This window comes from Polyodon spathula, chromosome 12, assembly GCF_017654505.1.
Source record: "Polyodon spathula isolate WHYD16114869_AA chromosome 12, ASM1765450v1, whole genome shotgun sequence".
NCBI lineage: Eukaryota > Metazoa > Chordata > Actinopteri > Acipenseriformes > Polyodontidae > Polyodon > Polyodon spathula.
In genome coordinates, this window is record NC_054545.1 from 22,406,897 (window position 1) to 22,432,832 (window position 25,936).

The following is a 25,936-nucleotide window of genomic DNA, read 5'->3' on the forward strand; positions in this document are numbered from 1 at the left end:
CCGGGGCCCACTGTCCCCTTGTCGCCGCCAGAGGGGAAGTCTGAGGCGGTTGCTGTTTCAGGGGCCCCTCCTGTGCCCCCTCTCTGACCGTGACTGGAACCGGCCCCTCTGTGGTGGGCTGGGGACCAGAATCCTGGTCAGTTTGTTCATGGGGGAGAGGATCTTCCCCGAGAGCACTGCCCAGTGCGCTCACAGGTTCTTCCCCTCCCCCCGGCCCCTCGGCAGGTGTTTCCTCCATCCCCTCCTCGGCGCCAACACCCGGTTCGGGACCCGCATTGTCACGGTCGGAAGGAAGCAGAGCCTGAGGCTGCTGTTCTTCTGGCGGGGGCCCTTCTGCAGCTTTGAGGGTGCCGTCTGACCCTCCAGTCTGTCAAAGGGAGCCTCTTCCATGGGTTCCGTTTCCTCTGCTGCTAGATCCTTAATGGTGGAGTTGGGGCCGGTTTGCTGCACTTTCGTGCCACCGTGGGCAGGTTAGCCTGTGCCTTCCTCTTCCTAGAGATGGTCCTCTGCCGTGTTGCTGCGGTGGGGATAACGTCCCTGGTAGCACAGTGCTCCTGCACCTCGGGGTGATTAGTTTTGCTGCCCTGCCTCGCAGGGAGTTCCAGCAGGGGAGTCTCCTTCTTGGAGCCTCCCCCTGACTCAACTCCAGATGGTGTGGGCTCTGTTGCCCCATGCTTGGTCTCCCCATGAGCTTGGCCATCTTTTTTCTTTTCTGGAGGGTGGTCCATTCAGCGGCCTTCTCGCCGCACACTTTTGGGTGGCACGGAGGCTTCCTCTCCCTTCCCCCATTGTGATGTTGTTGAGAGGTGGGCAGGTGATATTTTACCCTCTCTGTTGGCCTCTGTGAGGGCCCCGAGGGTGAGGTAGACTCGGAGGGGCGTGGTGCCACCGCAGGTGGTTTGGTGCCGTGCTGGAGCTTAGGGCACCTCTTTTTCTGGTGCCCCAGCTCCTGTCCACTCATGACTTAATTTTTTGTTTTATTTATTTAATTATTGTTATTTATATGTATTTATTGTTGTTTTGATGTTTATTTATGTTGTTTGTTTATTTGTTTATTGTTAATGTTTATCTATTCATTTATTTATATAATAAATAAACAAAACAAAAACAGACACACCAAAAATGATTTTATTTATTTTTAATAAACAAACAAAATACACACGAAAACACAATATGCCTGCCCTTTCCCCACTTTGCGCAAGAGCAGGGGATTTAAAACAAAATGATTTTTAAAACAAAAAATAAAATGGTTTTGTGACTAAAATTAATTTTAAAAGAAACTAAAAGATGCTTTTAATAAAAAAAAAATTAAAAAGCAACAAAAATAAAATTGTTTAAAGTAAGAAAAATTAAAGAAACAGTGGCACTCAAAAGTATTCACCCCTGTGGTGGAGTGTCCCGCCACTTTATGTTTATTAGTGTTATATGTTGTATGTAGTGTGTTTAATGTTGGTGTTTATGTATAAAATACATGGGATATAAATATGGGTTGCGAGCACAAGTGTTTCAAATGTATATTTTGTATTTAAGCACAAGGATTGCACAGCACTTCACCTGAAGTAAAATAATATGTGACCACGGGGAATTGCACTTTTATTAATTCACGTGCAGTTGTACTGAGACTCCAGTTGAATGATTAGCAATCGAGTCTCGGTACAGCTGCATAAAACTTGCATGTTTTCACTCACTCTGGGTTGTGTGTTCGGTGAGTGGAGAATGGGTATGGAGAGGAGAAAGCAAAAGCATTAAGTAAAGTAGATTATAATTTCACTTTGTTTGTCTGTTCATCTGCCGTTTGTTAGTGTGTTTCGTTTACTGTTTTGTCGTTTTCTTTGTCTGTTTTGTTTGGTGTCAAGTGCCGTGTGCTGTTTTGTTTAAATCTTGTTTATTTTGTTTATTAAATGCTGAGCACAGCTCAGCTTCACCAAACATCCACGTCTCTGTCTGTTCTGTGTTATTGTTTCGGGTCTGACATCACGTACTACAGCCATTTTTGTCACAACCCCCCTTGAACTTTTCCACATTTTATTGGAATGGAATCAAAATGGATTTAATTAGGAGTTTTTGCCACTGATCAACACAAAAAAGTCCATAATGTCAAAGTGAAAAATAAAATCTACAACTTGTTCTAAATTAATTACAAATACAAAACAGAAAGTAATTAATTGCATAAGTATTCACCCCAGTGAGTCAATATTGGGTAGAGGCACCTTTGGCAGCAATTACAGCCATGAGTCTATTTGGATAAGTCTCTACCAGCTTTGCACATCTGGACACTGCATTTTTTTCCCCATTCTTCTTTGCAAAATTGCTCAAGCTCCATCAAGTTGAATGGGTCCCTTGGTTGAACAACAATTTTCAACTCTTTCCACATATTCTCAATTGGATTGAGGTCCAGGCTTTGACTGGGCCACTCAAGGACATTGACCTTTTTGTTTTTAAGCCACTCCAGTGTGGCTTTGGCAGTTGGGATTCAAGGAAACGCATGTACATGGATTAGGGAGTGGTTAACATGTAGAAAACAGAAAGTACTGATAAGAGGAAAAACCTCAGAATAGAGTGTGGTAACCAGTGGAGTACCACAGAGATCAGTATTAGGTCCTCTGCTATTCCTGATCTACATTAATGGCTTAGATTCTGGTAGTGTAAGCAAACTTGTTAAATTTGCAGATGACACAAAAATAGGAGGAGTTGCAAACACTGTTGCAGCAGCAAAGGTCATTGAAAATGATCTAGACAAGATTCAGAACTGGGCAGACACATGGCAAATGACATTTAGTAGAGAAAAGTGTAAGGTACTGCACGCAGGAAATAAAAATGTACATTATAAATATCATATGGGAGATACTGAAATTGGAGAAGGAATCTATGAAAAAGACCTAGGAGTTTTTGTTGACTCAGAAATGTCTTCATCTAGACAATGTGGGGAAGCTATAAAAAAGGCTAACAAGATGCTCGGATACATTGTGAAAAGTGTTGAATTTAAATCAAGGGAAGTAATGTTAAAACTGTACAATGCACTAGTAAGACCTCATCTTGAATATTGTGTGCAGTTCTGGTCACCTCGCTATAAAAAAGATATTGCTGCTCTAGAAAGAGTGCAAAGAAGAGCGACCAGAATTATTCCGGGCTTAAAAGGCATGTCATATGCAGACAGGCTAAAATAATTGAATCTGTTCAGTCTTGAACAAAGAAGACTACGTGGCGACCTAATTCACATTCAAAATTCTAAAAGGTATTGACAGTGTCGACCCAAGGGACTTTTTCAGCCTGAAAAAAGAAACAAGGACCAGGGGTCACAAATGGAGTTTAGACAAAGGGGCATTCAGAACAGAAAATAGGAGGCACTTTTTTACACAGAGAATTGTGAGGGTCTGGAATCAACTCCCCAGAAATGTTGTTGAAGCTGACACCCTGGGATCCTTCAAGAAGCTGCTTGATGAGATTTTGGGATCAATAAGCTACTAACAACCAAACAAGCAAGATGGGCCGAATGGCCTCCTCTCGTTTGTAAACTTTCTTATGTTCTTATATTCTTATGTTTGGGGTCATTGTCCTGCTGGAAGATGAATCTTCTCCCAAGACCCAGGCCTCTTTTAGACTTCAGCAGGTTTTCCTCCAGGATTTCTCTGTACTTTGCTGCATCCATTTTGCCCTCTATCTTTATGAGCTTTCCAGGCCCTGACTCAGAGAAGCATCCCCATAGCATGATGCTGCCACCACCATGCTTCACGGTAGGGATGGTGTTCTTAGGATGATGTGCGGTGTTAGGCTTGCTCCAAACATAGCGCTTAGCATTGAGGCCAAATGCTCTATTTTGGTCTCAGCAAACCATAGAATCTTTTTCCACTTGATCTCAAAGTCTCCCACATGCCTTCTGGCAAACTCTAGCTGAGATTTGATGCAAGTTTTTTTCTACAATGGCTTTCTTTTTCCAACTCTCCCATAAATGCCAGTTAAGCACCCGGGCTATTGTTGCTGTATGCACTGTGACTCCCAGCTCAGCCGTGGAAGACTGTAACTCCTTTAGAGTTGCCATAGGCCTCTTGGTGGCCTCCCTGACTAGTTCCCTTCTCACCCGGATAGTCCGTTTTTGAGGATGGCCTGTTCTAGACAGATTCACAGTCATGCCATATTTTCTCAATTTCTTAGTAATGGACGTTACTGTGCTCCGGGTGATGCCCACCATGGCATTTTTTCACATTAGCCTTCTGCATAGCACAACTTCAAAAAATGAAAACTATAATAAAATAAACATTTCTAAAGAAAATATTGTGTAAACTGGTTATATGTAGGCCTACATACAGAACTGTAAATCGAAATCATTACTTATAAAAAAGAATATATCTCCATTCACATTGTTAACGGGAATGGTCAGTCAAGGAAACATACTTCAAAGTAGCCCCCATATTATCACAATCCACACAGATGTAACGCTTATCAACTTGTCGTGTGCATTTACAACATACTGCTCTTTCACACTGGGCACAAATATCAGACTTTTTTTTTTATTTTTATTGCATTTAGTTACCTGTCATTGTTTTCTGTTGCACGTGTCACTTGATGCGCATTGTATCCAGGTTCAGCTGCGTTTCTCTGCCATTTTGCAGCTTTCTGATCAAAATGTTTCTGCCAAAGCTCCGTGGCTTGCATGATAAGATGATATTTTCCCTGGAGCATTCATTGTACAAAACGAAGACATTGACGGCTGCCATTTACACTATGTTGTAAAATCAGTAACAGGACACCGGTGATTGCTTTCACGGAGTACTAAGCTTTGCGCAGATGGTGGAAACTCTCTTCTCGCTTCGTTTACAGTTCCAACCAAGCTGTATTTTTTTATTCTTCAACTGTTTTGCTAATTACAGTGAAATAAAAATTGTCATTGGTAACATTCATCCCTTTCCCTAAGTACGGTTACATCAGCCTAAGCACCATATTGCCACCCAGTCTCTGAACAGCTGGACGAGTTTCATCTTTGCACAGGTATGATCCGCTGCCAGCCAAAACTTGATCCCAAATTTGACAGGTTTGTTTGACGTGTATTTTGTCAAAAACTGCTGCTTGTCCATGTATTGTTTTATGTTTACCTTGAAACAGGCAATGTTGTTTTTAGTGAAGTCGTTACAAATTCCTGCTACCAATGTAAATATATCTGTAATTGCTGTCAAATCAAAACGCAAAAATATTAAGATTTCTCAAAAAATTCTTGCAATAGTAATATTATATGACAGCAGACTATATGCTCGCGTAGACAGCCAGATGGCAGCTCTCCAAGGAATTGATAAGATTACAATAGAAATTTTTATAACACATATCTAGACTTCAAGAGCAATATTTTACTCAAATGCATACTGCTGTAAACTCAGAAGAGGTAGAGATAACAAACGGGCTTGTATACATATACAACATAATGTATTGTAGGTTATATTGGCAAAAGCATGTATTGTAACACGCTGTCAAAATGAATACTTTTGGTGGTTCTAGTTAGAAGTGCTTAAAACTTTTTGCGATTTTGACTTTCAAATGCAGTCGGGATATTTAATATATCTATTTAGGAAAAGTCAAGAACAGACAACCGCTGATCTTTAACACACACATGATTTCCATTACGTGAGAGTAGATGTTAAAACTTCATGCTGATTTGAACTTATCTCTCGCCAAGATAAGCACCAACTAAGACGTAGCTTTACAGTAAACTAATGTGATCCATCTGCAACTCCATCCATTTGCGTTTCTTTCCATCTGTTGATGTAGATATCCTTCTGCCTGGTTTTGATTGCTGAAGTGTAATGCTGGCTCCAGGGATCAGCTCATTTTGCTTCCCCAGCGCATCAGCACACACAACGGCTGCAATGTTGGCTCCGGGGATCAACCACAGTGCTGTCTCCCCAGCGCATCAGCATGACAACTGTCTGGATTGAGCTAAGTAGGGTACATTTCTGGGGTCTTCAAGTGGGCACCTTCTGTACTCGGTGTTTCATCGACTAGCCCACGACACCTCAAGAGGGCTCAACAGTGATTTTGGGGTCCCAGCATCATCCCCCCTTCTCTCCCCCACTCAACTCAGCCCAGCTTACTTACTCGTACATCAGCATTGCTTTCTTTCTATTGTGCTTGAGATCCCCATCCAGAATCTTTCCGTCTCAACCACAGCCAGTTGCTGCTCCTTTCTGCTGCTTCAGATAAGTTCTTCACTGTGCGACGCAACTCTTGGCCACTGAAATCGACATCTCTTAGAGACCTGGTTGTAGAGGATGCACTCGTTGCCATTATTTTTCATCATTATCTTGTTCATCAGCTTCATTGTTGGATATATATTGCTTCATGCTCTTTCACGTATTCTTGTAGCGAGTGGAGCGATCAAAAAAAGAAGCCAAGTTAGAAGCAACAATTGTGTGAATGTTGGGCCCCAGCACTTTTCCAATTGTGCCTATTTGCTTGATGTTTGAGAAGATTCCTTCTCCTAACTTGGGCTTTTCTGTTTGATATCACCACTTTAAATGGCTGTTGCGTTTCTCTAACTTGTTTTTTTACATTGACAATGTTTGTTGTTTATATATATATATATATATATATATATATAATATATATATATATATATATATATATATATATATATATATATATACGCAGTGAGGAGAAAAAGTTTGTGAACCCCAATGATAATTATGGAAATTCCATAGTTTTACCATGATAGCCTTCTTGAATCAACCAGTCTTTTCTTAAATATCCAATGGTTTATATTAACCAATTTCATGTCTTTTGAAACAAAATGATGTACGAATTAGACAAACAATGAGTAATTAAGATTCAGGGTATGTGAAAATGAAGTGAACCCCTGGTTTTATCATCTCAATTAAGGGGATAATTAGAATCAGGTGTTTAAATAATTAGGTAGCTCTTCAGAGGTGAGTTTGGGATTCCCCACCCTATATAAACATCAGAAACTTTGTGAGTTTGGTCTTCACCATACAGGTGTGTGGAAACACGTCATGCCACAATCAAAAGAAATCTGTGAGGACCTCAGAAAAACAGTTATTGATGCTCATCAGTCTAGAAAGGGTTACAAAACCATTTCTAAGGATTTGGGGCTCCATTAATCCACTGTCAGACAGATGGAGAAAACTAATCCACTGTCTACAAATAGAGAAAGTTCAAGACCACAGTCACTCTACCCAGGTGCGGTCGTCCTACCAAAATCTCTCCAAGAACAAATCGGAAAATCATCAAGGAAGTCACAAAGAACCCCAGAGTAACATCCAAGGATCTGCAGGCCACTCTCACCTTGGCTAATGTGAGTGTTCATGACTCAACTATCAGAAAAAGTCTGAACAAGAATGGTGTTCATGGAGGGATAGCCAAGAGGAAACCACTGCTCTCAAAAAATGAACATTGCTGCCCATTTGAAGTTCGCCAAAGAGCACATAGATGATCCACAAGACTTCTGGAACAATGTTCTCTGGACAGACGAGTCAAAGGTAGAACTTCAGGAGATTCAGGCCATCTGTCCATGAGCTGAAGCTGAACCGAAAGTGGGTCATACAGCAAGACACTGATCTTAAACATACAAGTAGATCTACAAAAGAATGGCTGCAGAAGACGAAATTCGGCGTTTTAGAATGGCCTAGTCAAAGTCTGGGCCTAAACCCCATTGAAATGTTGTGGCAGGGCGTGAAGCTATCTGTCCATGCAAAGAAGCCCTCAAGTGTCATTTTGAAGCAGTTCTGTAAGGAGTAATGAGCCAAAATTCCTCAAAACCGATGTGAGAGACTGACCAACCAAAGGAAACGCTTAGTTGAAGTCATTGCTGCTCAAAAGGGTGCCACCAGTTACTAAATCTAAAGGTTCACATACTTTTTCACACATGTATATTGAATGATGACTCATTTGTGGATAAGTAAATGTTGAAAAAGTATAATGTTTTGTGTCATTTGTTTAATCAGGTTATCTTTATCTGTTCTTTGGACTTATATTAAGATCTAATAACAATTAACAAAATGCAAAGTGAGTGAACAGAAAAAAAATCTACATCAAATCAATATTTGGTGTGACCACCCTTTGCCTTCAAAACAGCATTAATTCTTCTAGGTACACTTGCACACAGTTTTTGAAGGAACTCAGCAGGTAGGCTGGCCCAAACATCTTGGAGAACTAACCACAGTTCTTCTGTGGATTTAGGCAGCCTCAGTTGCTTCTCTCTCTTCATGTAATCCCAGACAGACTCGATGATGTTGAGATCAGGGCTCTGTGGGGGCCATACCATCACTTCCAGGACTCCTTGTTCTTCTTTACGCCCTAAGATAGTTCTTAATGACTTTTGTTGTATGTTTGGGGTCATTGTCATGCTGCAGAATAAATTTGGGGCCAATCAGATGCCTCCCTGATGGTATTGCATGATGGATAAGTATCTGTCTGTACTTCTCAGCATTGAGGAGACCATTAATTCTGACCAAATCCCCAACTCCATTTGTAGAAATGCAGCCCCAAACAGACACTCATTTGTGTACCGCTCTCTAGCCCTTCGGCGAACAAACTGCCTTCTGCTACAGCCAAATATTTTTAATTTTGACTCATCAGTCCAGAGCACCTGCTGCCATTTTTCTGCACCCCAGTTCCTGTGTTTTCATGCATAGTTGAGTCGCTTGGCCTTGTTTCCATGTCGGAGGTATGGCTTTTTTGCCGCTAGTCTTCCATGAAGGCCACTTCTGACCAGACTTCTCCGGACAGTAGATGGGTGTACTAGAGTCCCACTGTTTTCTGCATATACTGAGCTTATGGCATTGCTGGATATCTTCTGATTGCGAAGAAGTAAGCATGAAGTGTCTTTCATCTGCTGCAGTAAGTTTCCTTGGCCGACCACTGCGTCTACGGTCCTCAACATTGCCCGTTGCTTTGTGCTTCTTCAAAAGAGCTTGGACAGCACATCTGGAAATCCCTGTCAGCCTTGAAATATCTGCCTGGGAGAGACCTTGCTGATGCAGTATAACTACCTTGTGTCTTGTTGCTGTGCTCAGTCTTGCCATGGTGTATGGCTTTTGACAGTACTGCACAGTACTGTGTGTATATATATATACAGGCACCTACAAAATTATTGCCACCCTTGATAAAGCAAAAAAGACTGTACAAAATAAACAACACAGATAATAAGCTATATTTTATGCTCAAAAATATGGGAAACTATATTCTTTTATACCAATACAATTGCTCAAAGAAAATGTTTATTTTTAACAAGTAATTTTTTTTTTTCTCAAAAATATAGGTATCAAAATTATTGGCACCCCTACAGATTCTTATAAATCAAATCAAACAAAATTAAATCTGCATTAACATTATACTTTAAGTACATCTCAGTCTTAAGTAACTGTTGTTGTATTGTGGCCTTCCATGGCTTCCTGTTTCACTGGGGTATAAAAATGAGGTAACACGCATGTAAAATCCATTTGTCACCCATCAACATGGGAAAAGGCAAAGAACTCACAAAAGAAAATAGACAAATGGTTGTTGACCTTCATAAGTCAGACAATGGGTACAAAAAATAGCTAAAAACCTAACTATACCATTTACCACTATTAGGGCAATAATTAAGAAGTTCTAAACCAGTGGAACAGTGGTAAATCTGCCTGGTAGAGGACGCAAGTGCATCTTGCCTACACTCACAGTGAGGAAGATGGTTTTGGAGGCAAAGAAGAATCCAAGGGCCACAGTTGGAGAATTAGAGAATTTGGTTGCATCTTGGGGTCACCGAGTCTCCAAATCTACAATTAGATGCCACCTTCATGCCAATCACCTATTTGGAAGGGCTGCCAGAAAAAAAGCCTTCATTGAGAGCAACCAACAAATGTAAGTGCCTGGAGTTTGCTAAACGGCACTAGCACTTGGATTGGAACTGGGTGCTATGGTCAGATGAGATGAAAATAGCTCTTTCGCCACACACAGCAGCGGTGGGTTTGGCGTCGAAAGAAGGATGGATATGCAGAAAAGAACCTCAGACCTACTGTAAAATGTTATGCTGGATCTTTGATGTTATGGGGCTGCTTTGCTTCCACTGTTCCTGGGGTTAAGGTCAACGGCATCATGAACTTTACCAAGTACCAGGACATTTTAGCCAAAAACCTGGTTGCCTTTCCAGGAGGCTGAAACTTGGCCACAAGTGGATCTTCCAGCAAGACAATGACCCCCAGCACACGTCAAAATCCAAAAAGAAATGGTTAATTGACCACAAAATCAACATTTTGCAATGACCATCTCAGTCTTCGGACTTGAATCCCATTGAAAACCTGTGGTTTTGAATTGAAGAGGGCAGTCCATAGGCGCAGACCGAAGGATATCAAGGATCTGGAAAGTGCCATTATCCTTGCAAGGGGAGGGTGCACAAAATACTGAAAACAAGGGTGCCAATAACTGTGACACTTAATTTTTTTTGGAAATAAATTTATAATTTGAGAAATGTGTAATTTTGGTTGATTCTCTTGAATCATTAATAAAGTACAATATATTCCACATGTTGGAAAATTACAATATAGCTCATTGCCTGTGCTGTTTATTTTATACAGCCTTTTATGCTCATCTTTATCAAGGGTGCCAATAATTTTGGAGGTGCCTGTATATATATGGCACTGACGATATTTTCTTTTCGGTGCCGATACGAACAGCTGGGGGAATAATTTCAGACTGATAATCAAGGCTCCATCAGCATGTTTACTGTAACAAAGAAACATTTTATCATGCAGCCAAAATATTGAGCAGAGCACATGTAATTACAGGGATTGATACTGAAGATGAAGAGTGTTGATGGAAATTATACAACTTCTAAAAAATAAATTTCCAAAAGCATGAAAACAATGATCCATCATTTTCTAGCCTTCAATAGTAATATATTCTCCATTTTGATAATATTATAAAAATGATTTCTCTATTTATCTTGCAATAGGCCAAACAGTGGCAGCCCTACTACAGGCTAAACAGTATACCACACAGTGGAATGAATCGGCATCACAGCCCATTCCATTGAATGGAGTGAGGGCTGCACCTGAACCGCAAACTAGACGCTTCAAAGTCAAAAGTCTTAGCATCCAACTAGAGAGCAGGCTCTGTATCTGAGACAGCATTCAACTAGAGAGCAAGCTCTATACCTGAGAGAGCATTCAATTAGAGAGCAAGCTCTATACCTGAGAGAGCATTCAACTAGAGAGCAAGCTCTATACCTGAGAGAGCATTCAAATAGAGAGCAAGCTCTATACCTGAGAGAGCATTCAACTAGAGAGCAAGCTCTGTACCTGAGGGAGCATTCAACTAGTGAGCAAGCTCTCTATCTGAGATAGCATTCAACTAGAGAGCATGCTCTGTATCTGAGAGAGCATTCAACTAGAGAGCAAGCTCTGTACCTGATAGAGCATTCAACTGGAGAGCAAGCTCTGTATCTGAGAGAGCATTCAACTAGAGAGCAAGGTCTGCATCTGAGAGAGCATTCAACTAGAGAGCAAGCTCTGTATCTGAGACAGCATTCAACTAGAGAGCAAGCTCTGTACCTCATAGAACATTCAACTAGAGAGCAAGCTCTTCATCAGAGAGAGCATTCAACTAGAGAGCAAGCTCTGTATCTGAGACAGCATTCAACTAGAGAGCAAGCTCTGTATCTGAGACAGCATTCAACTAGAGAGCAAGCTCTGTACCTGAGAGAGCATTCAACTAGAGAGCAAGCTCTGTACCTCATAGAGCATTCAACTAGAGAGCAAGCTCTGCATCAGAGAGAGCATTCAACTAGAGAGCAAGCTCTGTATCTGAGACAGCATTCAACTAGAGAGCAAGCTCTGTACCTGATAGAGCATTCAACTAGAGAGCAAGCTCTGTACCTGAGAGAGCATTCAACTAGAGAGCAAGCTCTGTATATGAGACAGCATTCAACTAGAGAGCAAGCTCTCTATCTGAGACAGTATGCATCTAGAGAGCAAGCTCTGTACCTCATAGAGCATTCAACTAGAGAGCAAGCTCTGCATCAGAGAGAGCATTCAACTAGAGAGCAAGCTCTGTACCTGAGAGAGCATTCAACTAGTGAGCAAGCTCTGTATCTGAGACAGCATTCAACTAGAGAGCAAGCTCTCTATCTGAGACAGTATTCATCTAGAGAGCAAGCTCTGTACCTCATAGAGCATTCAACTAGAGAGCAAGCTCTGCATCAGAGAGAGCATTCAACTAGAGAGCAAGCTATGTATCTGAGACAGCATTCAACTAGAGAGCAAGCTCTGTACCTGAGACAGCATTCAACTAGAGAGCAAGCTCTGTACCTGAGAGAGCATTCAACTAGAGAGCAAGCTCTGTACCTGATAGAGCATTCAACTAGAGAGCAAGCTCTGCATCAGAGAGAGCATTCAACTAGAGAGCAAGCTCTGTACCTGAGAGAGCATTCAACTAGTGAGCAAGCTCTGTATCTGAGACAGCATTCAACTAGAGAGCAAGCTCTCTATCTGAGACAGTATTCATCTAGAGAGCAAGCTCTGTACCTCATAGAGCATTCAACTAGAGAGCAAGCTCTGCATCAGAGAGAGCATTCAACTATTCAACTTGCTCTCTAGTTGAATGCTCTCTCAGGTACAGAACTTGCTCTCTAGTTGAATGCTGTCTCAGATACAGAGCTTGCTCTCAAGTGGAATGCTCTCTCGGGTACAGAGCTTGCTCTCTAGTTGAATGCTCTCTCTGATGAAGAGCTTGCTCTCTAGTTGAATGCATTTCAATGCATTGTTCCCATATTTTGAAATATCACTGTCCTGGTCACAAAAGCAAAGTTTGTGGGGAATAATAACCATTTTCTATACTTTTGAGGCATAAGCAATTAGGAAATAACACTTAATATCCAGGAACAAAAGTTGTGTTACATAGTGTTATCTTTGCAAAGGAGAAAAGCTCACTAACATGGATGTAAACAAATTTGTGCACAAAATTTGAGAGAAATAAGCTTTTTTGAGCGTATGGAAAATTTCTGGAATCTTTTATTTCAGCTCATGAAACAGGGACCATCACTTTCAATGTTGCTTTTATATTTTTGTTCAGTGTGTATATATATATATATATATATATATATTATATATATATATATATATATATATATATATATAGTGCCTTGCAAAAATATTCACACCCCTGGCCAATTCTCTCATATTACCGAATTACAAATGGTACATTGAAATTTCGTTCTGTTTGATATTTTATTTTTAAACACTGAAACTCAGAATCAATTATTGTAAGGTGACATTGGTTTTATGTTGGGAAATATTTTTAAGAAAAATAAAAAACTGAAATATCTTGCTTGCATACGTATTCAATCCCTGTGCGTGGAAGCTCCCAGTTTGCACCGATGAAAGAAATTGCCCTAACGAGGACACAATTACCTTACCATTGGCCTCCACCTGTGAACCATTAAAGTTGCTGTCACATTTTCTGGATAAAAACCCCACTGTTGAAGGATCATTGGTAAGGCTGTGAATCTGAAGGAAAATGAAGACCAAAGAGCATTCTACAGAAGTTAGAGATAAAGTAATACAAATGCATAGATTAGGGAAAGGGTACAAAATAATATCCAAGTGTTTGGATATCCCAATGAGCACAGTTGGATCAATAATCAGGAAGTGGAAGCTGCATCACACCACCCAGGCACTGCCAAGAAAAGGCCATCCCTCAAAACTCAGCGCTCAAACAAGAAGGAGACTTGTGAGAGAAGCCACAGAGAGGCCAACAATCACTTTGAAGGAGCTACAGAGTTCAATGGCTGGGAGTGGAGTAATGGTGCACCAGTCAACCATATCAAGAGCTCTGCATAACATTGACCTATATGGGAGGGTGGCAAGAAAGAAGCTGTTACTCAAAAAGTACCATCTGAAAGCACGTCTAGGGTTTGCCAGAAAGCATGAGAGTGACCCAGCTGCGATGTGGGGAAAGGTTTTGTGGTCAGATGAGACCAAGATAAAGCTTTTTGGCCAAAACTCAAAGCGCTATGTGTGGCTCAAACCTAACACTGCCCATGCCTCAAGACACACCATCCCTACAGTGTAGTATGGTGGTGGCAGCATCATGCTTGGGGATGCTTCTCATCATCAGTGACTGGGCATCTTGTTACAATTGAAGGAAGAATGGATGGAGCAAAATACAGGAAAATACTGCAAGAGAATCTGCTTCAGTCTGCTAAAAAACTGAAGCTTGGGAAGAAATTCACCTTTCAGCAGGACAATGATCCAAAGCACAAGGCCAAAGCAACATTGGAGTGGATCAAGAACAAAAAGGTGAATGTCCTACAGTGGCCCAGTCAAAGTCCTGATCTCAATCCCATTGAGAATCTGTGGCACAGGTTCAACCAACCTGAACAACCTGGAGCAAATCTGCAAAGAAGAATGGGCCAAAATCACTCCGACAATGTGTGCAAAGCTGGTACATACTTACCCCAAAAGACTTAAAGCTGTTATTGCAGCAAAAGGTGGCTCTACCAAATATTAATGTGTGGGGATTGAATACTTATGCAAGCAAAATATTTCAGTTTTTTATTTTTCTTAAAAATATTTCCCAACATAAAACCAATGTCACCATACAATAATTGATTTTGAGTTAAAGTGTTTTAAAATAAAATATCGAACAGAACGAAATTCCAATGTACCATTTGTAATTCAGTATTATGAGAGAATTGGTCAGGGGTCTGAATATTTTTGCAAGGCACTGTGTGTGTGTGTATGTATATATATATATAATATATATATATATATATATATATATATATATATATATATATATATATACACACACACACACACACACACACACACACACACACACACACACACACGTGTACAAAACATTAGGAACACCTTCCTAATATTGAGTTGCACCCCCTTTTGCCCTCAGAACAGCCTCAATTTGTCGGGGCATGGACTCTACAAGGTGTCGAAAGCGTTCCACAGGGATGCTGGCCCATGTTGATTCCAATGCTTCCCACAGTTGTCTCAAGTTGGCTGGTAGTGGATCTCTACTCCGAATAGCTTATTCCATCTCATCCCAAAGATGCTCAATTGGATTGAGATCTGGTGACTGGGCAGGCCACTGCAGTAACCTGAATTCACTGTCATGTTTGTGGAACCATTCCTGGACAATCCTAGCCATGTGGCATGGGTCATTATCCTGCTGAAAAAATCCATTAGCAGATGGATACACTGCTGCCATGAAGGGATGCACCTGATTGGCATTGATGTTCAGATATCATGTGGCATTCAAACGTTGTTCAACTTTTATCAAGGGGCCCAATGTGTGCCATGAAAACACATCCCACACCATCACACCACTACCACCAGCCTGCAATGTTGACACACGGCATAATGGATGCATGTACTCATGTGGTTTTCTCCATACCCTAGTACTCCCACCAGTGTGAAACAGCAGGAACCGGGATTCATCAGACCAGGCAATGTTTTCACAATCCTCCAGTATCCAATGTTTTCCTTCCTTAGCCCACTGCAACCGCAGTTTCTTCTGTTTTGCTGAAAGAAGTGGAACTCTGTTGTGGAACTCTTGCCCATTTACCATCTGAATGGCACACATACACAATCCATGTCTCAGTTGTGTCAAGGTTTAAAAATCCTTCTTTAACCTGTCTCTCCTTCATCTACACTGATTGAAGTGGATTTAACAGGTTACATCAATAAAGGATCATAGCTTTCACCTGGATTCACCTCGTCAGTCTATTTCATGGAAAGAGCAGGTGTTCCTAATGTTTTGTTCACTCAGTGTGTGTGTGTGTGTGTGTGTGTGTGTGTGTATGTATACCATATATATATATATATATATATTATATATCTATATATATATATATATATATAGGTTGCCTATAGGTACATTTAGCAGCGTAAAGTGGAAATGAAGACAAACCAACCCTAACCTTAGGGGTAGCAGTGTAGAGTAGTGGTCAGGTGGGGGACACTGCTGCTGTACCCTTGAGCAAGATACTTTACCTAGATTGCTCCAGTAAAAACCCAACTGTATAAATGGGTAATTGTATGTAATACAATTATAATTATAATTATAATAATATCACTATTTCCAATGAGAAAACAGGCGAAGTCTTTTCGTTCACATAAAGTCAGAAAAAAACAACATGAATCCAAATTAACATGTATTTATACTAAAGTAATTGAGTAAAATGACTACAAAAGATTTAGAAGTGAGTAGTTTTTCAAGATTTACAATTTTACTGTAAATTTACAAAGTTTGTGGGGAATAATAGCCATTTTCTATACTTTTGAGGCATAAGCAATTAGGAAATAACACTTACTACCCAGGAACAAAAAAAAAAAAAAAAATTGTTACACGGTGTAATTTATCATGTATATTAGGTTATAGTTTGTGGTATAGTGGCGTGGTGGTAGCGCTGCTGCCTCACAGCTCCAGGGTCCCAGGTTTGATTCCCATTTCAGGGGAGTTTGCATGTTCTCCTCGTGTTCGTGTTGGTTTTCACCAGGCACACCGGTTTCCTCCCCTCATCCAAAAACATACTGGTCAGGTTGATTGGTCACTCTAAATTGCCCTCTGTGTGCATGCTTGTGTGAGTGTGAGAGCTGGCCAGTGATGGACTGGTGTCCCATCCTGGGTGTAGTCCTGCCTTGCACCGTGTCTGCTGGGTTAAGCTCCAGCTCACCCTGTATTGGATGAGGTGGTTATTGATGATGGATGGATGGTTAATATTTGTAATAATGCAATTATTGACATCCACATGTTTGATTAATAAACATTTGGACTGAACATGTTTCATTTTCCCCCATACATAAATTGTCAAAATTCCACATCAAGTATATATATATATATATAGTGGTGCACAATTCTGCTCCTCTAGAGTCACAGTCAGTCCAGCAGGTTTTTGTAGCTGTCTGTAAATCTCCAACTGCTTAAGAGCAAATGAAAGGGTTAAGCTTGTCCAATTAAGCAAATTAATTAAAATCAGGTAATGAACGCCTCAGGGGGATCAAAAAGTAAAAACCTTCTTTCCCCAGAGTTATGCAGCCCTGACAAAGTAGATGTTAACACAGTCATTCATTCACAGTTGTCGGAAGGTTTTTTTGTATTATTATTATTATTTCAAAGCACTTATTTATCTGTTTTGATTGAAGTCCTGCTTTCCTGTCAAAAGTACTATGAAAATAAACAAGGAAATCAAAATTGCAAACAAATAACTATTACAAATATATAATGTACTTTGGATGCAGTATTTATTATTGGCTTCAAGTTAAACCATTGAAATTATTTTTATCTTCAAAGAACTAGATTTGTCCCAGGTCTGTTGAGGAGTCCCTCTGGCTCTTTCCTTTATCTTCAAACTGCATGCCACAGTCCTGTGAGCAGTACCCAATGAAAGATTGGCCACTATAGAAGGCCCTGACGATTCCTCTTTTACCATTACCTAAGTAACCTGTGGATTGTCTTTAAATGTGGTGCTGCAATGCAGGCACTCAATTTTAAAAAATCCTTGTAATACATAGCCTTTTTCCAAATCCGTCCAATCTGAAATGCCTGTAAGTAGGAAATATATACATATTAAACTGTTTATGTTAGGCAACAATCATCATTAGGTATCAATAAATACGTGTTCATGAATCATTACCAACACATAGCCATTACTTAAACTGTGGTAATTCCCTAGTATACCTGTTAGACCCAAAACAAGCCTTGCTTAAACTTGCTAATACATAGTTGATTTTCACTTTTAAATAACTTGTAAAGGGACAGACAGTTAATCAGGGGCATCATAATAACACAAGACCTTCATGAATAGACCATGCAGCCCATCTGGCTTGCTCGGTTTCTATGGCTAAATTAAAGCAGCAGAAAACATTCTACTTAACAGAAATATATGTTTACTCAATGGAAGTATTGAAAAGTATTATCAATCTAATCTTACTGTCAAGCCATGCAAAGTGGCAGTCTTTTAAACCACTGTGTCCCTACAGCAGCTCTGAATCTTTCACATATTGGTATAGTAAGCAAACTTGTTAAATTTTGGTATAGTAAGCAAACTTGTTAAATTTGCAGACGACACAAAAGTAGGAGGAGTGGCAAACACTGTTGCAGCAGCAAAGGGCATTCAAAATGATCTAGACAAGATTCAGAACTGGGCAGACACATGGCAAATGACATTTAATAGAGAAAAGTGTAAGGTACTGCACGCAGGAAATAAAAATGTACATTATAAATATCATATAGGAGATATTGAAATTGGAGAAGGAATCTATGAAAAAGACCTAGGAGTTTTTGTTGACTCAGAAATGTCTTCATCTATACAATGTGGGGAAGCTATAAAAAAGGCTAACAAGATGCTCGGATACATTGTGAAAAGTGTTGAATTTAAATCAAGGGAAGTAATGCTAAAACTGTACAATGCACTAGTAAGACCTCATCTTGAATATTGTGTTCAGTTCTGGTCACCTCACTATAAAAAAGATATTGCTGCTCTAGAAAGAGTGCAAAGAAGAGCGACCAGAATTATTCCGGGCTTAAAAGGCATGTCATATGCAGACAGGCTAAATGAATTGAATCTGTTCAGTCTTGAACAAAGAAGACTACGTGGCGACCTAATTCACGCATTCAAAATTCTAAAAGGTATTGACAGTGTCGACCCAAGGGACTTTTTCAGCCTGAAAAAAGAAACAAGGACCAGGGGTCACAAATGGAGTTTAGAAAAAGGGGCATTCAGAACAGAAAATAGGAGACACTTTTTTACACAGAGAATTGTGAGGGTCTGGAATCAACTCCCCAGTAATGTTGTTGAAGCTGACACCCTGGGATCCTTCAAGAAGCTGCTTGATGAGATTTTGGGATCAATAAGCTACTAACAACCAAACGAGCAAGATGGGCCGAATGGCCTCCTCTCGTTTGTAAACTTTCTTATGTTCTTATGTTCTTATGTTCTTATATTAAGGACAGGTTCAAATTTGCAGGATCACCCTCCTCCTGCACCATCTCCATTAATATTTTTTTTTCTAGAACTTCTTCTGGAAGCTGTCAAAACAAACAATTTTAGACTTTAAAACTTAAAATAAAAGCTTACTTATTTCTGAAAGAATTTTAAAAGTGATTAAACGCCGTTAACAATGTACTCATTTTAGTTATTTTACATTGTGAACTATGTTGCTATGGCTTTCAGTAGGAAACTAATTTTAAAATGTCAACCATGTACCTGTAACAGATGCAAGTTTTGCAGCAAACACTGCCCTTGATTTGGGAGATGATCCTATCAAAAAAAAAAAAAAAAAGTGAACAGCAATGATACAGTTTTGGTTAAATTGACTGTTTTACATGAAATTGTAAAAATGTATGAGCCTCAGACTATATACACACTCACCTTTGTGGTACTGGCCTGGATTTATTTTTCTAAAAAATAAAAAAAAAAAAGTACAGAAAAAAGAATAAGAAAAAGAATAATTAAGTATTAGCCTTAACTCTAAAATAAACAATATTACTCCAGATTCATATGTTCCACTGACAAAAATAATACACAAGATAGATTTCATATTTTCTGCAATGCGTGGCTTAACTGTGCATTGCTTTTTATGGACATCAAGCAAAAAAATATACCTGACTGTTGTCTCTCCACATGGGAAGTGTCCACCATGGAGGCCTGGTTTTCTTTGGTAACATGTACAATCTGCTCCTCCACCCCTAGCAACATTTCATTAGCATCGTCTGGCCAATGAGCAAAACGCTTTCCATGCCTGTTAAATACAAATTGCAAATATATCCTCCATAACTCCAAACACAGGCACTCATTCACCTTTTTTTTTTTTTTTTTTTTTAATATAAATACGTTTTTCAAAAACCTGCATATACTTTTTTCCATTAACTTTGCCGTTATACACTGGAGAAAAACAGGTATACAATTACATATACAAACCTAACCTAAACCTAAAAAAATATTTTTCAAGACTAAAATAAATCAGCTATATGTTTTGAAAAAAATTATAAAGTCCTGTAATAATCATACTGTATGGGAGATGATATCCAATTCATTTTTTTTTAAGGACACATTTGTTGATAGTAGGTCTGAAGACAAGGCAATTACAATTGAGATACAGATCAAGGTTCTCAAAGTACACACAAAGTACTCCATGGAACTAAAGCCTTACCTCACAAGACTGAAGTTTTCTATTAATAGCAAACACCACCACTTTCGTATGGAACGCATGTCCTGCTAGAAAAATAAAATAACTTCACTGCAAGAATCCACACAACCCATTTCCAAGTCTTCTTCTGTGGTAGGCAATTCTCTACTTTTCACAGTTCTGAAGAGTTGTTTTGGAGTTTGGAAAAGGTGCCATTTAGCAGCACGCTTGTGTGGACAAGACATGTGTGGCTTTGCACAAGGGCAGTGCCAGGAATTGCTTTGGGAATCATAGGTCACAAGAACTCTCCCAACTGACTGTGATGCTTTACAGAAGGCTCATAGATAGATAAATAGTATGTTGTTGTCTCGTCTCCAAGTTTCACGTGAACAGAGAGAGGGATATTTTCATTCATAGCTGCTCTTTGCCTTGCCAAGCAGTCTTTTTTCTTTTCTTCACCAAACCATTTTCGATGAACCATTTCAATAAGAATATCTTCCTGTAGACATTCTGGGATTTGTTCAGAAAAGCAGAACTCTACAGGTTTTAAGTGGCTGCACTGAAAGGATCTTGATCCACTTCTAAACTGGAATGACTGGATGTTCTGGTAACATTTACTTTCACAAACAACCCTATGTGTTCTGCCCCACTTTTTTTTTTTTTTTTTTTTTTTACATGCAATTAACCAGTTAGGTGTCCTGATTGCACACCTCTCCGCACCACGACCAGGCAAAGTTAGTAGATCACGATTCACTTATTGTCCCACCCATCAAAAATGATTGACACTAGCATGAAATGCAAGGGTGAAAAGATTGTGCCAAAATTAAGATGGAATAAATAAAAAACTAAATAAGTTATTAAATCACGAAAAAAATAAAATATATATTCAATAAAGATAAATAAATAAACAAAGATAAATAAATAAAAACATAATAAACAATATTTAATGAATTAATTAATAAACTTTAAAATTTTTTTTTGAATTTTTATTTTGTTTTTTATTTATTTATTTATTTTGGCACAAATTATCCTCCATACTGCAGTAGTTTTATATGCATTTTAATATAACATAAAAAAAGGCCGCTGCAGTAGTTCTAGGTATGTATGTACGCCCGGTAGTTAGAGAGCAATGCAAGTGAGCAATATAAAAAAAAAACATTTAAATGGCTTTTTATGCTTTTTCCCTGGAAGTGAAACCTTAACTGTGGAATGGCGGCCCTGTATTGACTGTTAGTTCCTGTGATTGATTCCTGGACCTGCTTCTTCCTGTCTATCCCTAGCGGTCCTGCCGTTTAGCAGTAATCTTTTGAGGTGACCTGATTGTGCCTGTAAATACTGAACCATTAATCTGATGCATGCATTCTACTGAATTGTTAATAAATGGAAAGTCTGACCACTTCTCTGTATTGTGTAATGGTGTGCAGCAGGCTGTGTCCTTTGTAATTCCCTTTTCTGCGTCACCCAACAAATGTCCACATGTTTGGTGCCAAACAGCTGGACTCTCATTAGTCCCCTATTTGATCCCATTACTACTTGAAGTTTTTTTTTATTTTATTTTCCAGCTGAGTAACATTTTGCAAAGTGACTCAAAGCAATGGTTAGGAAAGCTGTACTGCTCTCCTCAATTCTCACTCATTTAACCTGGGTAAAATAATCATCGAGATCAAGGATCACATTTATTGTATTGTACAGCGTGGTCTGGCAACAACACTGTGAAGGTTAGGCCCTCACATTATGGATCTTGCAATGGACTGCAAATACTTTCCTTTAATTTTTTTATATACTGTATTATCTGTGTCTAACAAGTGAGAAAAAAATAACTTTTCACTTACCTGTTGTTTAGGGTCCATAGGTCTGCAGTTGTGAGTGCCTTGAAAAAAAATGTAAATGTTCTCTGCATGTAGTTGTACTGGGAGGGTGCATATTTCTAAGACAATGCATTTCACTAACTGTTGCTAATATAACCTTTTAAAAAGAAACCAAAATCATTTTATTAAGCATTTGTTTATATGCATGATTGAACCTACCTGGAGTGGGGTGTGGTGGTGAGGTCCTCTATTTTGTTACAGGAAGTGGGGAAACTTCCCTGGGTACTGACTTCCTGTAGTCAGGGCAGTCCCTTATGGAACAAAAATATATATTTTTAATATATGGTAGAAAAGTATTATACTTATACTTTTCATATATAGAAATTGGCCCCTTTTTATATATATATATATATTTAAAACATATTTTAGTCTGTAATCCATATATTTATTTTATATGTTGAAAATATATGGTGCACCATATATTTTCATTAGTCTGTAATCCATATAAGACCTGGATTATATATATATATATATATATATATAGTATATATATATATATAATATATATAATATATATATATTATAACACAATCACCAACAAACACAATCACCCTAACTCCTAGAGATCCAGCAAATACATCCCTTTCTAGATAGTCACATGACTCCTAGAAAAACGATGCACAAGTCAAGCAACACACCCCTTTCTAGACAATCACATGACTCAAGTCCAGCAACTGCGAAGTAAAAACATACAGGGCTCAAGTGTCCATGGAAAGCGTTGCATCAGTAAGAAATGGTTTTAGAACAGGTGTCATTAGTACGTGTCATCTGAAGTGTTATTTATTGCAGTTCCGTTATTGAGTATTAACGGAAGAGATGACCAAGGAAACAATGGGAGAGCAGGGTCCCCTTATTCTTTGATTTAAATAGAACGGCTGACCTCCATAGGAAACAATGGGACAGAATGCAAGGTGCGCATGATGTAATGCTGTTCCAGTTTCATAGGGCACACGTATACTTACATCACCCCTTAGTATTTAATTATATAACGAGTTGAAAACTGCAAAGTTCATGAGCAGCGCAGAACGCTCTGAGCAGAGCTCGCAATACAGAATCACCAGATGCCGGCTTCACTCAGTCGAACATCAGAGTGGCAATCCGCTCAGCCGGAATCACACATGCGTACAGATGGATGTTCATTTTGAAACTGTACTATATATTTAATTCAAGATCATTATTTTCTTTCACTTTAATTTCATTTTTCACATTTCCCCCTATGACCCTTAGAACCCTGTTGAAAACCCTGCTCTTCAGAAACAGTAGCTTGGTTTCTATGGAAAAATAAAAATAAGTTATAAGTTAAATAATTACATTTCTCATTTTTAGTAGTACCTTTAGGGTAATATAGTTTTCGTTTTGGGGGAGAAATTCTCATTCCATATGCAAACGACCTAATTAATATTAAAATATATGAGGGTATGTGTAACAAAGTGCCCGCCCCTGTGTATATTATCTGTTATGTGTTGCGTGTGGTGTGTTTAAATGTTGGTGTATAGACATTGGTACACGGGATATAAACGGGTCTGTGTAACACGAGTGTTTAAAAATGTATATGTGTGTATTTAGGCACGAGGATTGCACAGCACTTCACGTGCAAGTAAAATGTAGTAATATGTGAGCACGGGGAATTGCACTTTATTAATTCACGTGCTGGGATTCAAGTGAATAATTAATTGGTAATTGAATCCCAGCACAATAGTATATATAGATGCACGTTGTCACATACGGTTGGTTGGGTGTTCGGTGAGCGGAGAACGGGATTGGAGACGGAGGAAATAAGTAAAGTAGTAATAATAATAACAACAAAGTATCTGCTCACCGTGTTTGTCAGTGTCTGTCCGTGCACCGTTGTGTTAAGTTTAGTCTGTTTTCGTTTGTCTGTTTATTTTGGCGTAGAGTGCCGTGTCCTGTGTTTTTCGTGTTTGTGTAAACCTTTTATTTTGTATTAAACCGGCGCCAACAGGCGTCTTCATCACTTCATTTCATCCGTCCTGTGTTTTGTGTATTGCATTACCTTTCCTGGTTCTGACGCCGCCCACTTCGGCCGTCTCTGTGACACGTGGTGTCCTGCGTGGGATAACAGCGCCTCCAAGCGTCAGACCAGGAGAGGTTTTTTTTTGTGTGGGAGAAAAAAAAAAAAAAAAAGGGGGCGTCTTTGGATTACAAAAAAAAAAAAAAAAGAAAGAAATGGGGAGAAGCAGGAAAGAGGATAAAGAGGTGAGGGACAGGGAGGAGGAGTGCCGCCTAAGGGCCAGACATCCCCGGCGATGTAACCAGTCCTTGCCGGGGTGCCTCCTCTGCAACCAGGACCATCTCTTTGCCAATTGTCCCTTCCGCTGCCCCTACCAGGAGGGAGAGGAGGAACTGCCACAGAAGAGGAAGGCAGAGGACCCACCACTGTCTCCAGAGCCGCACCAGTCTCCTGCAAGCAGAGGGAGAGCCGCACCAGTCCCCTGTAACAAGGGGAGACTACACACCGCTCCCACCTCCACCACCAGGAGACTACACGCCGCCGCCACCTCCACCGGCAGGCGCAGAGCAGCAGGAGCTGCCTCTGCCTCCGCCACCTCCACCGGCAGGAGCAGAGCAGCAGGAGCTGCCTCTGCCTCCGCCACCTCCACCGGCAGGGGCAGAGCAGCAGGAGCTGCCTCTGCCTCCGCCTCCTCCACCGGCAGGCGCAGAGCAGCAGGAGCTGCCTCTGCCTCCGCCACCGGCACCGGCAGGCGCAGAGCAGCAGGAGCTGCCTCCGCCACCTCCACCGGCAGGCGCAGAGCAGCAGGAGCTGCCTCTGCCTCCTCCACCGGCAGGCGCAGAGCAGCAGGAGCTGCCTCTGCCTCCGCCACCTCCACCGGCAGGCGCAGAGCAGCAGGAGCTGCCTCTGCCTCCTCCCACCGGCAGGCGCAGAGCAGCAGGAGCTGCCTCTGCCTCCTCCACCGGCAGGCGCAGAGCAGCAGGAGCTGCACCTCCAGTCGACGGAGCGGATAGTAGCCGTTGCCGATCTCCTCGAGAGCGGGAGGCAGCAGGAGCTGCCTCTGCCTCCTCCACCGGCAGGCGCAGAGCAGCAGGAGCTGCCTCTGCCTCCTCCACCGGCAGGCGCAGAGCAGCAGGAGCTGCCTCTGCCTCCTCCACCGGCAGGCGCAGAGCAGCAGGAGCTGCCTCTGCCTCCTCCACCGGCAGGGCGCAGAGCAGCAGGAGCTGCCTCTGCCTCCTCCACCGGCAGGCTGCAGAGCAGCAGGAGCTGCCTCCGCCACCTCCAGGGACCGGCAGGGGGAGAGCAGCAGGAGCTGCCTCCGCCACCTCCGCCGGCAGGCGAATGCCTGAGAGTCCAGCAGAGGGTGAATGCCTGCTGGGTCACTGTCCACCAGCAGAGGATGAATGCCCGCTGCTATCACTTCCCTGTCCACCAGCAGAGGGTGAATGCCTGCTGGTATCACTTCCCCCACCATCACGAGCAGAGCTGGTGAATGCCTGCTGGGTCCCTGTCCACCAGCAGGAGCAGGGCTGAATGCCTGCTGGTATCACTTCCGGTCACCAGCAGAGGGTGAATGCCTGCTGGTATCACTTCCCCCACCGGCAGAGGAAAAGAATCTGGCCTGCCAACTGGGTCCACCTCCATCCCACCAGCAGAGGGTGAATGACTGCCAGCAGCCCTTCAGGCTTCGGGGAAGAACCTCCCCAAGTGGCAGAGGAGGGCCAACACCTGCACCCCAGCTTGCCTCGCCCAAGGATGAATGCCTGCCTCGCTTCGCCCAAGGATGCCAGCCTCGCTTCGCCCAAGGATGGAGCCTCCTCTGCCTCCACCTCCATCGCCTGGGGTTGAGCAGCCGCTCTGCATCGCCTGGGGTTGCCCGCCAGCTCTGCATCGCCTGGGGTTGCCCGCCGCTCCGCATCACAGCCGGAAGTACTGTGGCCGGAACCCCACGAAGGGGAGCTGCCGGCCAC